General features: G+C 36.4%; 1 protein-coding gene across 6 annotated transcripts in view; it reads left to right on the forward strand.

Moving 5' to 3' along the window:
* The window catches only part of LOC143257069 (latrophilin Cirl-like), a 105,363-nt gene that overhangs the window by 11,395 nt on the left and 77,997 nt on the right, over nucleotides 1-15,971 (forward strand). For 2 of the 6 annotated variants that reach the window (XM_076515212.1, XM_076515217.1), the window contains exon 1: nucleotides 6,913-7,036. The exons of 1 other annotated variant lie outside the window; for it this stretch is intronic. The gene's annotated coding sequence lies outside the window, so the exon portion shown is untranslated. Of the gene's footprint in view, nucleotides 1-6,904; nucleotides 7,627-15,971 lie in introns of those variants that run through there. 3 more of the 6 variants (XM_076515214.1, XM_076515215.1, XM_076515220.1) reach the window with 2 other exon arrangements.

Raw genomic sequence — 15,971 nt, forward strand, 5'->3', positions numbered from 1 at the left:
CCTGGTGAATGAATCTTGATAATAGATACTAATATAGATCAATGGCACGAGATCGTTCTCTTGTTCCTTCCGTGTTTAGATGATTAAATCCTGACGTTGTTATGTGTGTAATGAGGACAAGAAAAAGAAAGAAGATTTTACGTGTGATTAATTTCGGATTTTACACAACGACTGAGCCAAGAAGTAAGTTTTCTAGAAACTTGATAGGTTAACACTTCTGGTGATACTCCGACGTCTTTGTGGAATTAAGATAAAAACCTCCGGCGGTAAGAACTCTAAAGGATAACGAACGCTTCGGGAGATAAGTGTTCATAGGAGCCAAGCTGTTGTGAGTGTCAAAAATCGATACTGAACTTGTGTTGCTGTAATAACTGGCTGTAACTAGTTACTTAGGCGCTAATTTGTGTGTGTGTAGAGAGGGGGAAGAGGGTAGTGGGAAGACAATATGTATTTAGTGGGAAGAAAAATACTAAAGTATCTTGGTATGGTGATGTTTTATTATTGTACACAGTAAGCTATCTGCACTGTTTACACTGTGGAGAATTGAATCCTGTATTTTTTGTTTTGCTTAAGAACATAAGGATAATAGGATTTTTTAATGAAGAGAGGAAAGAAATATAGTAGTTTGTTTTTAGAAGGGAAAGGATAGAAAGAAGACAGGCTTTTTTCTAAATGAGTATCGTGCGTCAAGATTACTTATTAAGGAGATAATAAAGAAATGACACGTACCTTAATGTGACCTAAGGCTTATAGATAGACAGAGTAGCCAACAGTATATACATATGGAGAAAGACGTGTGTGTGTGATATCTGTGTTCGAGAAACGGACTATTATTGTTAGCTGCTACAATAATCGCATCATAGTTAATCTCTATTTCTGGTTATCGGATTAAAAGCTTAAGTATCCTGAATACATAAAGCTGTATTTAAACCCTGACACAAAAGAAGGGTGTTGTGGTAGAACAACCCAAATATGTATGTTAACAACGACCAGAAAGAACGTGTGTTAGATTAGTTGTTGCTATAAGATTTTTATTACCATAACAATGAAGACGACTCGAACACGTGGTTGTGAGAAAATATTATATTCAGGGCTAACGTCCAGATGTGGGATTTCATTAGTTTAAAAATTTATTTCTTATGATAATCAATTGAATTTCCAAACGTTTTCCGCTGCTTAAACGTCTGTATGTGTGTGTACCTAACCGTAAGCGTGAGTGTGAATCGTAGGTATGTATGTGTTAAACATGTTTATAACCGTACATACACTTTTATGTAACTAGAAATCCAATGGAAGTGAAACCGCACTAAATCTGATCTGCCATACAAAGCTTTAGAAATTCATTCTAGAATATTTTTTTTTAATAATATATGCTGGTTGGTTTATGTCAAATAACACGTCACGCTGCTCTAAGGAGGATGCACTTTTCTGACTCTTAACGTTACAAAAAGTATAACACCTGACACCGTGGGAATTTGATATGTCATGATATGTTACGATCGCGATTCTTTTTTTTTTTCCGCCTATGTGCTTTTTTGTTCACATTATTAAAGCTCCATCTTTTCATATGACTATAGATTTTTTTAAAGTGTAGTCGAATAAAACTGCTTCCATTACAACCTTCTCTGAATTTTTCAAGGTTTGGAAGTAACCAAATAAGCTGAACGTTGAATCTGTCAGACTGTATAGTCCATTTAAAGGAACATAAACTCAGATTCTATTGGACAGCTTTAATTTACGTGTTGCCATCAGTATATTTTCTTACATAGCACAAACGACTTTTTTATCACAAGAAGAAACTGTATAATGTTTTTTAGAAGTTATATAAAGTAAAGACTATGCAATCACTTTGAACACTCTACCAAAGTATTCCAACATGTGCAACAAGGACCAAAACTTTGATTAAAAATTCATTTAGTTTGAATAGCTCCAAGTGAAAAACGTTACAAGATTATAACTAATAATGTATAAATTTATAGTATGATAAAACTAGAGGTTTTCTTCAGTGTGGACAGCAATACTCTCATTGTTGTAGCGATCAAAAGCTGCTTCATTAGTGACTTAATCTTTAACCTTTTAGTTAATTTAGTTGCAGTATGAGCTTAATGAGAGTTGTAGGGAAGTGAGTCGAATCCTGAGGTACAACAGAAAAAAAAAAATTCCGTGACAGGTGTTTAGTTTTACAGAAAGATGAACTTCCAAACTGGGATGATCAGGGATATTGATATCTCCCTTCGCCCCTCAACAAAAAAATGTGCACGATTGATAAACTCACAGCTAGGCTCGAGGACAAGCTTTGTTTGAAAAAAAGAAAAGAGAAATGTGGTTGCTGGGTAGTTTAAATGGCTGATTGATTAAATTATCAGTTCGGATTATGAAGGCTAGTGCTTTAATGATTTTCTATAAACATTTTTAGACACTATTTAATACTGGATGAGCTTTGTCAGCAATCGCTACACTTTATGTAGCATGACGTAGTATATAAGCCTAAGTAAATAACAGTAAGGGCAACATCTATTGGCAGCTTGATGTAACTTGTAAGTAGCCAATGGATGCTAGGCCTAACTTGCACTGATGTTTGTTGATATAACATTTAAAATATGTTGAAACATAGATTAACAGAAAAGACTGAATTAATTGTGCTTGGTTATTATAGAATATAAATCCAAAGACTTTTTATTATTATAATCAATTAAAGATATCAATAAACATGTCATTTTTATTTTTTAATGATATATCGGTAAAAACATCATTTTCCGTGTTTGTTTGTTTATTTTTCTTAATGACACAAGCATACACAAAATGTGCAGATACTTTTGAAGTTGACTGAGAACAAACTTTTAAATTCACATAAATCAGTTTTGGCCCGGCATGGCAAGGTGCTTAAGGCACTCGACTCGTAACCTGAGGGTCGCGGGTTCGAATCCCTATCACATCAAACATGCTCGCCCTTTCATTTGTGGGGGTGTTATAATGTGACAGTCAATTCTGCTCTTCGTTGGTAAAAGAGTAGCTAAAGAGTTGGTGGTGGGTGGTGATGACTAGTTGCCTTTCCTCTAGTCTTACATTGCTAAATTAGGGACGGCTAGCGCAGATAGCCCTCGTGTAGTTTTGAGCAAAATTCAAAATAAACCAAATCAAAAAATCGGTTTTAGAGTACGTTCACTATATATATATATATTAAATTTCTTATAGTCAATAAATTTATCTTTAAGCCGTTTATGATATTTAACAACAAAGCAACATGGCATTATAATTTTTTACACGTAAAGCCAAAAATGTTACACGATCTAATCAACAAACGATTACTAATAACTTATTTCTAAATATCTGTATTATAAACCAATAACCTTCGTAATAAGCTAGTCCAAGTTCTTTGTTCTAAATACAAATAAATTTATTGTACTCGTGATCAGCGGATGTATAAGCCTGATTTGATCGTTGCCAAGTGATGTGAAATAACTCTTTATTGCTGATAAGGCCTGTTACATTGGAACGTTAGCTGTTTCCCGAAGACCATATCTGCCTCAGGACACGACTTTTCATTTTTGTTGTATTCAGTCTCTGACGAAACCAGATCCTGTTTACCGACATTTAAATGCGATTTGTGACATTATTAAACCTTAATGAAAACCAGCAGCGTGTGCCTTAACGTGCTCTGACTCTGTGGCGTGAAGTTGATCGATTTATTAGGTCACTTCTGTCCCAACGAACACGTGGAACAACGCCCCATCCCTACCGATTACATAAGAGCGTTGTTAAAACCAAGAGATTCACTGCATACCAAGTGTGTTGTTTCTTTCATTATCTTCGTGACTTACCATATACGTCGCCCTGGTTGCTTTAACTGGTAACGTATTTTACCTTCTCTGTAGACGTGACTGAATTCTTGAAAACTCAAATCTTACCGAAGAAAGGACGCTTTAGGTATCGCTTTGTTAACTAAAAAAGTTAGGCTTGCCTCATTAATGTCAAAGTACATACGAACTAAAACCAGTCCTCATGATTGTGTAGTGCAGAGTTCAGATTAACTAAAGCCGCCACGACAGGTTCAGAAGTCTTACTAAAAGGTAAATATGCAAGCAATCTACATGATTGTTTAGTAAGTGTAAATGTAGCTTGACTGTGTGATCAGTGTTCTTAGGGTGGATTACAAATTATGGGCTAACTAAAATCAGCCCTAGGGTGCTAAGTCAGAATACAATAGAACTAGAACCAATCCTTATGAAAGGTTATATATAAGCTGGAGTACAATAAAAGTAGAATCAATCTGTATGATGGGTTTTAAATCAGAGTACAATAGAACCGGAACAAATCCTCATCATAGTTCTATGTCGGCGTACAAAAGAACTAGAACCATTAGCACCAATTCGAGCGATTATTTTTTTGCACATATTTTGGACTCTCAGCACTCGGAATTGGCAACTATGACTAAAACTAATTCTCATGATCACAAAAACTGGAAATAGAGTGCCTTGAAGCTGTTTCATAATTATGTAGCAAAATAAAGATCAGACACATATTCACTGAGTTGGAGCTCACAGTGACCTGAATCATATTGATTCATTAAAGACTAGATCAAACTGAACATGAACTCAGTTTTATCGAAACGAAACTACTGGATCATGTAAGAAACAAACATGATTTACACAAACAAGTGTCCATCAGTTGGTTATTTATGAGAACAATTTAACTTGTTTATGGCTTAATTTACAATGAAACATATTCCTATGGTTTTACGTAGACAGTAATTTTGATAATGAAGTTCCCTGAGACTCAAACGTACCCACCTTTAATTTTGTACTACTGGATAAGGGGTTTGTCTGTTTGAAATTAAGCACAAAGCTACACAGGGGATTATTATATGTGCTTTGCTCACCATGGGCTTCGAAATCTGGTTTATGGCGTAGTAAGTCAGCTGACATACTGCTGTGCCACTGGGAGGCCTGGATAGAGGGAGGATGGCAACTTGTCTGCATTCACCACCTTTAAGGCCACCCTTATCGGCCAGTGGAATTAAATGTAATTTCTTAAAAACGCCTCTAACTGATAGTTAGAGCGTCTCGTATTCAGTGGTATATTTGTTTTGAATTTCGTACAAAGCTACACGAGGACTATCTGTTCTAGCCGTCCCTAATTTAACAGTGAAAGACTAGAGGGAAGGCAGCTAGTTATCACCACACACTGCCAGCTTTTGAATTACTCTTTTATCAATGAATAGTGGGATTAACTTTCACATTATAATGTCTCCACGGCTGAAATGGCAAGCATGGTTAGGGTGACGGGGATTCGAAATCGCGACAAGTAGTTTGTGAGTTTAGTGTCCTAACTACCTGACCGTACCAGACTTGCAGCGGCATATTTCGTACTTTGAGTATCGAACCGTGATCGCCTCGCAACCCAAAACGTTAACCACTGTGAACAATTAAACTGTGATATTGAACTCAAAATTTGTTATAAGTCTGACGTAAACTGTTATAAGCTTTGAAAATAATAAGCGATATCTGAAGAAATATCCAAATTAGGCATCTTTAAAAATAAGATAAAGAAAATAGTACTCGTTTCTCTCTGCTACACCCTTGTGCAAATTAATTAAATCAAATGGTCATTTTACAATATTTTTAGCATGACGGCCGGTGTAGGCTCGCTGGACCCGCTAATTTTCTTTAATAGTCATTTTTTCACACAGACGGCGTCATTAGCTGTGTTTTGCAGTTCGGTCGATCTATTTTTGGGATATATGACGAAATTTTGAGGAATGTTACGTCATTCGAAATTGCGTTAGAATGGCAAGGAGACCAGTCAAAAAACAACTTCTTACCAACTCAATGAAGAAAAAACGGTATCAATGGGGTCTGAAGTACAAGAACTGGATGCAAGTACAATGGAGGAAGGTGTTATTCAGTGACGAGACTCATTTCTTCGTACAGGGTCAAAGAAGTCTGTATTTTCGCAGATCTCCAGGTGAGAAACTTCGAGAATCTCACATCAATCAGTTCGTAAAACATCTCTTGAATAAGATGTTTTGGGTTTTTTTCAGCTACTATAGCGTCGGAGGCTTACATATCGTACAAGGTATCATGCGAAGACCACAGTACATCGAAGTTTAGCAGAGAAGAGTCGTTCCAGAATTGAAAAAGAAATTTCCAGATGGATCTGGCATTTTTCAGCAAGATCTGGCTCTGTGCCACACATCGAAACTTGTGAAGAAATTTATGACTACAACGCGAATAAAGGTGCTGAACTGGCCTGGAAACTCTGGACTTAAATCCTATCGAAAATCTTTGGGCGATTTGTAAAGAAAGATTTCGGGAAAAAGATTGTACTACGAAAGATAAGCTAATTGAGGCCATAATTGAGGTGTGATATCGCGATCCAAAAATTAGTAAAGATTGCAGTCAACTCGTGGAGTCGATGCCAAAGCGGATTAATGATGTTCTGAAAAATAAAGGCGGTCATATCATGTATTAATTTGTGAGTAATTTTTGGATTCTCAGAAATAAAACGCAAAAAAATTGAAAAAAGTCGTAACTTTTCTTCTTGTTTCAATTAATTTGCACAAGGGTGTAATACTATCTGCCCTTTACACGAACTTTAACGCTGTTACAACAGAGCTTTCTAAACGCTGACGTCAGGTCTCAACGTTTATTTTGAACTAGATGCCGACAGACAACCTCTGTCCGACAACAATACCTGGCTTGTAGGGGGATCGTTAGATTCCCCATGAAAACAGAGAACTTGGCTGATATTTAGAAAGCTGCACAACGACCGCCTCCGACAACTTCGGAGAGCTCAGTCCTTTGGTTTGTGCACTATCTGCTTAGAGCTTCTTGAAGTTATCAAACTAACCTACCAGATGTCGCTACATTGCAACAAGCTGTGAGATTACTCACTAACAAAGCGGCTCGCGCAGATAAGGCTCGGGAAAGCTGTCCACTCTCTTCAGAAGCGTACCCCACAGTTTACCCCAACACAACTCACGCAAAACGCTACTTTCGATGCGGGACTGCCAACAGATAGGACCAAGATGTACCTAGTAAGTTGTCCATTTCGTACAGAAATATAAATCTCTTCACCAGAACCTAAACCAAAGCTCATCTCATGTATTTCGTATTTAAAGGCTTAACTTTCTTTATTTTTCAACTATACAAGTAAACAGATCTTAAGGATGAGTACTGTAATACGTTTAAACCTCTCAGCCAACAGACAAACTCATCTGGTGGTTGAATCAAGCGAATAGGAGAGGAGAGATTAAAGAGGTTCTCTCCTAAGCTCCATAACTGAAATCATCTGTAAGTTTGTGTGCAACTACGTTCCGTCTCAGGACTGTGTTAGTATAATGCGATAACGACACTTAGCTATCATAACACTTAGACGGCTTGCTTTGAAAGCAAAGATAACATACTTAAGACCATGTTTTCACGTACTGAGTATGTGAAGTTCAATAACTCGCTCTGGAGTGGTTCTCCCTAAATGTTTGTTGCGGACCGGGACAAAAACAAAAATCCAGCGATTCTGAAATTATCTCTACATAAGGAACACTTACTGGTGAAAAGTGATTGTTTTTATTCTATCGGTCCGCGATATCGTCCCGTGCACTGCTTTCTTCAACTGTTTCATAGTAACGTAAGTACGATGTTTTGTTTCATTCCGTTTTTTCACCTTTTTCTTCTCTTTTATTCTTTGTTGTGTTCACGTATATGTAGATATGCAGTTCAAATTATACCCATAGTTCCTAAAACCATATTGAAACACACACTAAGTGTAACTCATACACTAATAGCGATAGATGGTTACAACGGATGGTCCATTATAGTTTTGCTCTAAAACAAATACACATCAGGACTTTTAGATTCAACTGGACATGATTAAAAGTGTGTATTTAATTTTTATTAAAATAATATATAGATCTGTTTAGTATTAGTTTGTTTGAATCGAATTCCCAATGAAATATCCACTTGGCTGTTACTGTGGTTACTTATAGAATATAGATTATATTATTTATATAACTAGACATTCATTCTTCCCTCAATATTTTCGCGCCACTGTTAATATGAGTGTTCGTAATGTTCCCCGATATCCATGGTATCAAAATGTGTGATACACAATATCATTTTTTGGTAGTTTTTACCGGACATTCTTAAGCCTGATCTGAAAAGATGATGTTTCAATGATCTGTTGTTGATATGTCTGTATTCTTGCTTTTATGTCAAAGAAGAAACTAGGGTTCCACACGCTGGATAGAAACTAATACTTGAAGACTAAAGAATTGTATTATTTTTTACCGAAGGGACTTCCTTGTTATTAATTCGTCATTATATATATTATTTTATTTTTTCTCGTTTTGTAAATTCACAGAAAAACAGCTTAGTTGTTTCTAAAGTGCAGGTCTTGGCTTCCTTTTTTGTCTTGCTGTGGATGTCCTCTACTACGGATTTGGGCCTGTATCGGTTAACGCTCCAGGCTAGGGATAGTAATTAGCCGGTCTGGCCTGGACGACCCCAGCTTGCCGTGACTAGGGCAGCCATCGTCGTCGTGAGTTGGCGCTCCTCTCTGTATCATTCAGCGAAACCTCGGAGAGGCAGGGCCTGCCTGTCAAGAATGGTTAATTACAGGTCTTTTTGAGCCAAGTTCAGCAGGTAACAGGAGGATAATTTTACCTTTCTTCTCTAGATTTTCTCAAAAAATTTCACTTTCACACAGTCGGATTCTCTGCAGAGTTTATTTTTAAGAGCAATATGCAAGCTGTCACAGAGATCCGCTCTTAACGACGAAAACCCGACATATACGAATTTGTTTGGAATAAAACTGGATAACAGAGTCCAGACCTTAAAATAACGGCTGAAGAAAGATACAGATATGTAGAAAAAAGATTTTTTGATGAAAGTTTAATACTCTTTACGGTAGTAGGGTGAACAGTGGACAAAGTTTTGGATTGAAATTGAAGACTATTCACAACAGACATATCGTTGAAGAAAGAACAAAGGTTTAATACTGTTAACAAACACATCGTCTTATCTCCCTTTATAGGTTGAAAAACCATAAAATTATTTGATTTTGTATATCTGTATAATCTTTCAAATGGTTTACTGTAGAAATTTTGGAACTGTAATCTGACTTTGGTATGGAGATTTTCACACTAAAATTGAAATTCGTGTTTTATGTACCTACAGAGATAATTAATACGAACAGCATCTAGAAAAAAACATATAATAAAATTAATAGCTAAAAGAAACAGTGGCACATGTGTCGATACTTCAGTTCTATATATAATTTACACAAGTTTTAGGCAACGATATAAAATTTAAGTCAGTTAATGATATTTTTATGAAGTATTCAGTTTCCAAGAAGACATCGAATACAGCTAGGTACAGTAATCATTCTCCTATACAAGATAAAGTGCATATACAAATACACCGAACTCACACGCGCACACACACACTATTGTTATTACATAATGTTTAACACCCCTGAGTTATCGACAAAACAAGCAAAAACACCCACCTCCAGTGATTGGAAAGGTTTTAAGTTAATATAGCCAAAATACCCATCCACAGTAAATGGCAAACTTTGATTTAATCTACCAACTTAAGTTATTTCACGAACTATAAACAGATTATTTGTATTACATTCTCAGCTTCACTCAAAACCAAATCTCTGAGCTATTTATCCCGCCAACTAAGAAAATAAATTTTTGAACATTTCAGTCATGGTAAACGCCACTTAGCAATAACATACGATTAAGTTACATCACATTTTGAAATGTGAATGATAGTATGATTAATTCCTAACAATTTGTGTAGAATATCCTGTTTACGATATAAAGTTTGTCATCAACGTTATTCATATCAGTTCTATCGTCATTTCAAAAGTGAATGTTTAGCTTTACCTGCGAGCACAGCTTTTCAAACAGGACACAGACGAACGTAAAAACAGACATCACGGTTCGCAATGTATAAAAGACAAAAAGAAGTACAAGTCCTTGGTCCTGGTTATGAACGTAAAAAAAAAAATTCAGTGTTAATGTAATGATTAGTAACACAAATGTCCTAACGTTCACACAATTTATTTATATCATATTATTACAGTATTCATTGTTATCCAACCAAAAGTTTAGTGTTAGGTTTAAGAACTTATTATCTGTATACTTAAAACATTGTATGTGGTGATCAGTGTGGCTTTGTAGGAAGAGGCAACGGTCAAACTAGTGGCGGTAAGGATGTTTCTGTTATCCACTTTCAACAGCTGTCTCTTAATCTCCTTCAATACTGTTTCGCTTCATTAATTAATTTACGGTTATCGGATATATATTTGTGTGTGTTTTCTTTTGATATTAGCATGTTGCACTATATATGAAAAACAAATTATTAAATTTTTCATCTCCTGATGCGACAGCGGTAAGTCTTCGGATTTACAACGCTAGTTAATGGTAGCTCAATAATATCAGTAATGAAGGTTGTGAACCTGCCACTAACATGCCCCTTGTTCCAAACTATCATCCAACAAAGTTTGTTTGAGAATGGTCCAGCGACGTAGGAGTAGTTAGATAAGGGACAAACAGACAGATACTTTATATATGTACATACAAACAGACAGATACTTTATATATGTACATACAAACAGACAGATACTTTATATATGTATATATATATACACACACACACATAGAAGATAAGCGTTAAGTGTCCATTCACCTGATATGTATTTATCTACTGCTGAAGTTAATGTCCACAAATTGTGATTTGATATTACATACTTTGCAGCATAATAAACGTTTAGATAACTGTTAGTAATAAAACGTATGACCACAACTGACCTTCTCGGGCATTAATGCGAATCGTATATATTGTTGTGGAAAGGTTGAGATATGCCTCTTCTTTATTCAAGTCGTTTTGTTTTTTTTCATCGGAACTACTTGGAGGTGAATCATGTGCTGTTAAGGGTGTTGATTCTGTACTTATTTTAGGCTTAAAAATTTTTACTGTAGCAATCACTAGCTATAAAAAGCCTTATTCTCTTTGTTACTGTGTTTGGAATACTTTCGCACTCCATTTTTCGGTAAAATTCAACGAATCTATCACCTGATTGTTCTTAGGCCAACCAAGTTGTTTATATTGAACGCTAAATATTCCTGTTAATTTGTTATAAATGTCTATTTTTATTATTAATTTTTATTTTGGTAACTTCAATGATGTAACAGCAAAGTAATTTGATTCAGAAGTTTACGGTATTGAATTGCAGCCAAAAGCAAAACAGAATTTACCAGGTAGTATTTCAGCTGAGACTTAACGTTACAAATAGGTCAGTTTATGGTCGGTATTTAAAATACATTAAGTGTTGAATAAATGTTACTACATATTTCTTTAGTATTTTAACACGTATATTTTCTATTTATCTTTACAACATAAAGAAAAATAAATGTTTATTGCCATTAAATACCTTTTATCCTTTGTACAGTCGAAAGAATTGAAAATTTATGTCGGAATTCCGCACTATGTTTTCTTGACTTAGTATATAGTGAAATGGCTTAAGAGTGTTATTTAATTCTCTCTCAGAGTACACATGATAGCATTTCATTTTTTCTACGTAGTGTTCACCAAAAACGCATTAAAAGAGTAAATAGATTTTTGAGGTACAAACAAATTGATTTTAGATAAATACTATAGTTTTCATTAAACATTCAACAATGGTTTCCCGTCATTACTGATGGGCTTTTATATTAGTGAAGATATATCATTAACGACAAATACAGAACAGCATTGTTACTATATATATATACACACAGAACTATGGTTAGCAACAAATACACAGTTGTATTGTTACTATTCATACACAGAACTGGGGTTAGCGACAAATATACAACCGTATTGTTACTATATCCATATAAAAACATAGAGACAAACACACAACATTATTGTTACTATACCCATGTCCCCCACTGGTACATCGGTAACTATACGGATTTACAACGCTAAGATCAGGGGTTCGATCAATCTCGGTGGACTCAGAAGATAGCCCGATGTGGCTTTGCTGTAAGAAAAACACAAATACACGCTATACCCGTATAAAAACACAAATACACGCTATACCCGTATAAAAACACAAATACACACTATACCCGTATAAAAACACAAATACACACTATACCCGTATAAAAACACAAATACACACTATACCCGTATAAAAACACAGCAACACCATTTCTGCACTACTTATATACACCAATAAACAGTTAGCAACAGTCACAGGCACTGAATTAATCATGTTACAGGCCACACAGTTAACCAAAGAATGAGCGTCGTAATATGTTGGTAGGATTTTTACACGATAATGTCGCCACAGATTGTACTAATATGTATTTCATGTGTCTACCCCACTTTTAGCTCATGTGAGTACATCCACACGTACATAAGGAATTGTATAAGAAAATAAAACAAAACAACAACAAATCGTTGTTATTCAGACTATAAACGTGAAAGAAAATTACCGTATTAAATCTTACGATTTCCTCTTGTGCATGAACTAAATTCAAAACGGATCAAATAGGATTTTTTCATTTTATTTATTTTTAATAGCTCCAGAAGAATATGCAGTTATATACATAGTACAACAGTAACTTCGAAAGTTTTTAGATTAGATAAACTTCCTCACATTGACCATGTATTGTAATCTTTTAATCTTGGTTGTGGTAGGGAGAGTTCAGAATTTGAGATCCATCTCTTTACTTTCAACCCATTGTTGAGAATACCATTTTGGATTGAAGAGTGTGTGGTCCCTGTTTCACTGTTTGATTGTGGATTGGAGAGTGTGTGCTCCCTGTTTCACTGTTTGACTGTGGATTGGAGAGTGTGTGCTCCCTGTTTCACTGTTTGACTGTGGATTGGAGAGTGTGTGCTCCCTGTTTCACTGTTTGACTGTGGATTGGAGAGTGTGTGCTCCCTGTTTCACTGTTTGACTGTGGATTGGAGAGTGTGTGCTCCCTGTTTCATTGTTTGACTGTGGATTGGAGAGTGTGTGCTCCCTGTTTCACTGTTTGACTGTGGATTGGAGAGTGTGTGCTCCCTGTTTCATTGTTTGACTGTGGATTGGAGAGTGTGTGCTCCCTGTTTCACTGTTTGACTGTGGATTGGAGAGTGTGTGCTCCCTGTTTCACTGTTTGACTGTGGATTGGAGAGTGTGTGCTCCCTGTTTCATTGTTTGACTGTGGATTGGAGAGTGTGTGCTCCCTGTTTCACTGTTTGACTGTGGATTGGAGAGTGTGTGCTCCCTGTTTCAATGTTTCACTGTGGATTGGAGAGTGTGTGCTCCCTGTTTCAATGTTTCACTGTGGATTGGAGAGTGTGTGCTCCCTGTTTCACTGTTTGACTGTGGATTGGAGAGTGTGTGCTCCCTGTTTCACTGTTTGACTGTGGATTGGAGAGTGTGTGCTCCTGTTTCATTGTTTGACTGTGGATTGAGAGTGTGTGCTCCCTGTTTCACTGTTTGACTGTGGATTGGAGAGTGTGTGCTCCCTGTTTCACTGTTTGACTGTTTGGAGAGTGTGTGGTCCCTGTTTCACTGTTTGACTGTGGATTGGAGAGTGTGTGGTCCCTGTTTCATTGTTTGACTGTGGATTGGAGAGTGTGTGCTCCCTGTTTCACTGTTTGACTGTGGATTGGAGAGTGTGTGCTCCCTGTTTCACTGTTTGACTGTGGATTGGAGAATGTGTGGTCCCTGTTTCATTGTTTGACTGTGGATTGGAGAGTGTGTGATCCCTGTTTCATTGTTTGACTGTGGATTGGAGAGTGTGTTGCCCCTGTTTCACTGTTTGACTGTGGATTGGAGAGTGTGTGGTCCCTGTTTCACTGTTTGACTGTGAATTGGAGAGTGTGTGGTTCCTGTTTCACTGTGGATTGGAGAGTGTGTGGTTTCCATTCCGCTGCAAGAAGAAAAAAATGTTCTACATATTGGGGTCTTGGGTGCGTTTTAAGAAATATTGTCTTTCTGTGTCTTAGTGCAAATATTCGAAACAAACAAACAAGATAGAACAACGACAAAATATGCGAACAAAGCCTTGGTAACTCAAGGAAGTAAAACTACCAAGTACATAATATTTATATCTATTAAAACTTAGAAACTGAAAGATGGAAATCAGGACGTCGATTGTGTGTGTACATCGTTTTATTCTATTGTTGTTTGTTTTACATTTTCTTAGGGGAACAAACGCCGAAACGTTTCCGCCATTAACAACCTTATCATAGATCTATACCTAAGTCCACAGACAGAATAGGCGCAGTTGTTTGAAAGGACACGAATTCGGTACGCTTATGCTTTAATGATTCACTATTTGTGTTTCGGATGGATGAAGCGAATTCATTAAGGCATTACGGAACCACAAGCTGGACTGATGTGATAAGATATGTTGATAGTGTTGTCCACGAACAACTGTCACAAGTCGGCGGAGAAAACGGATCCAAGTGTTCGCTTTCTAACGGCGTAGGAATACATTTATCATACTTTTAACACGCTTATTAGTCGTTGTCATATTATATGCTTAAAGAGGACTTTGTAAGAAAGTAAACACGTTTGAAAAAGAAAATAAGTCTTGCAACAACCGTTCTATAATTTAACGTTATACTACATATTATATTTTTTGAGAGTTGATGTTGGAAAACTAGAAACACACAACAGACGCCAACACCAGTTTGGTTTGTTTTGAATTTCGCGCAAAGCTACACGAAAGCTATTTGCGCTATTCGTCCCTAATTTAGCAGTGTAAGACTATAGGTAAGGCAGCTAGTCATCACCACCCACCGCCAACTCTTGAGCTACTCTTTTACCAACGAACAGTGGGATTGGTCGTCACATTATAACGCCCCCACGGCTGAAAAGCCGAGCATGTTTGGCGTGATGGGGATTCGAACCATCGACCCTAAGATTACGAATCGAGTGCCTTAGCCGTCTGGCCATGCCAGGCCCTACTCCAACACTGACTGGTCTGACTATACACAGATGGTTCTATTCTGTTATTATATTGTACTTGATGTAAAAAGATTGGAGTTAAACAAATTACAGTTTCCAGAATCAACTAGTATGACTTTATATGGATACTTTTAGATATCTCTGTACATTCTTAAAAACACCTGGTAATAGCTTTAATGGTAAGTAATTTAATGAAATGAAAAAAACAAACATGAAAGTTTCTTGTTTTTACATGAAGCCACACATGAGCTGTCTGGGCTTCTTTATTCATCGCAGGAAATCGAATCTTGCATACTAGCTTTATAAGTCCGTAAAGATGTCTCGATCTCCGGAGGACAAGCCTAACATAATATTAAATTTAACGTTATATAACGATCTTCTATGTAAAATATTTTCTCAAACCAAACGAGCCGTTTTTGCATTTACATTTCTCAACAAGTGGGTTTCTCGACATTGTTTCACATTTATAAAAGGCAAACAAGCAGAAACAGTTGAACACAAACACTAATGTGACAATCGTCTCTGAGTTTATTTGAATCACAAACACTAATGTGACAATCTTTTTTGAGTTTATTTGAATCACAAACACTAATGTGACAATCGTCTCTGAGTTTATTTGAATCACAAACACAAATGTGACAATCTTTTTTGAGTTTATTTGAATCACAAACACTAATGTGACAATCTTCCCCGAGTTTACTTGAACTGTAAGCATTACACCTCGTCACGTCCTTAAGTGGAATAGCGGTAACTGTTTGGATATACAATGATAAAATCAGGATTTCGCTCCCCCTCAGTGAGCAGAGCCGACAACCTGGTATGGCTTTGCTTTTAGAAAAACATACACACACACATATCTCGATTCATTACTCATTAAAAAAAAAACAAAGATGGGGGACGCGCACGACAATATCATTATTAAAGGAGGTCTAGGTAACAAAAGTTTGGTGAAGAGAATCACGCAATAAAAGACATATTTTGGTAGATTGTCTGTTTGTTTGTTTTTAATT

Source organism: Tachypleus tridentatus, chromosome 7, assembly GCF_004210375.1.
Source record: "Tachypleus tridentatus isolate NWPU-2018 chromosome 7, ASM421037v1, whole genome shotgun sequence".
Taxonomy (NCBI): Eukaryota; Metazoa; Arthropoda; class Merostomata; order Xiphosura; family Limulidae; genus Tachypleus; species Tachypleus tridentatus.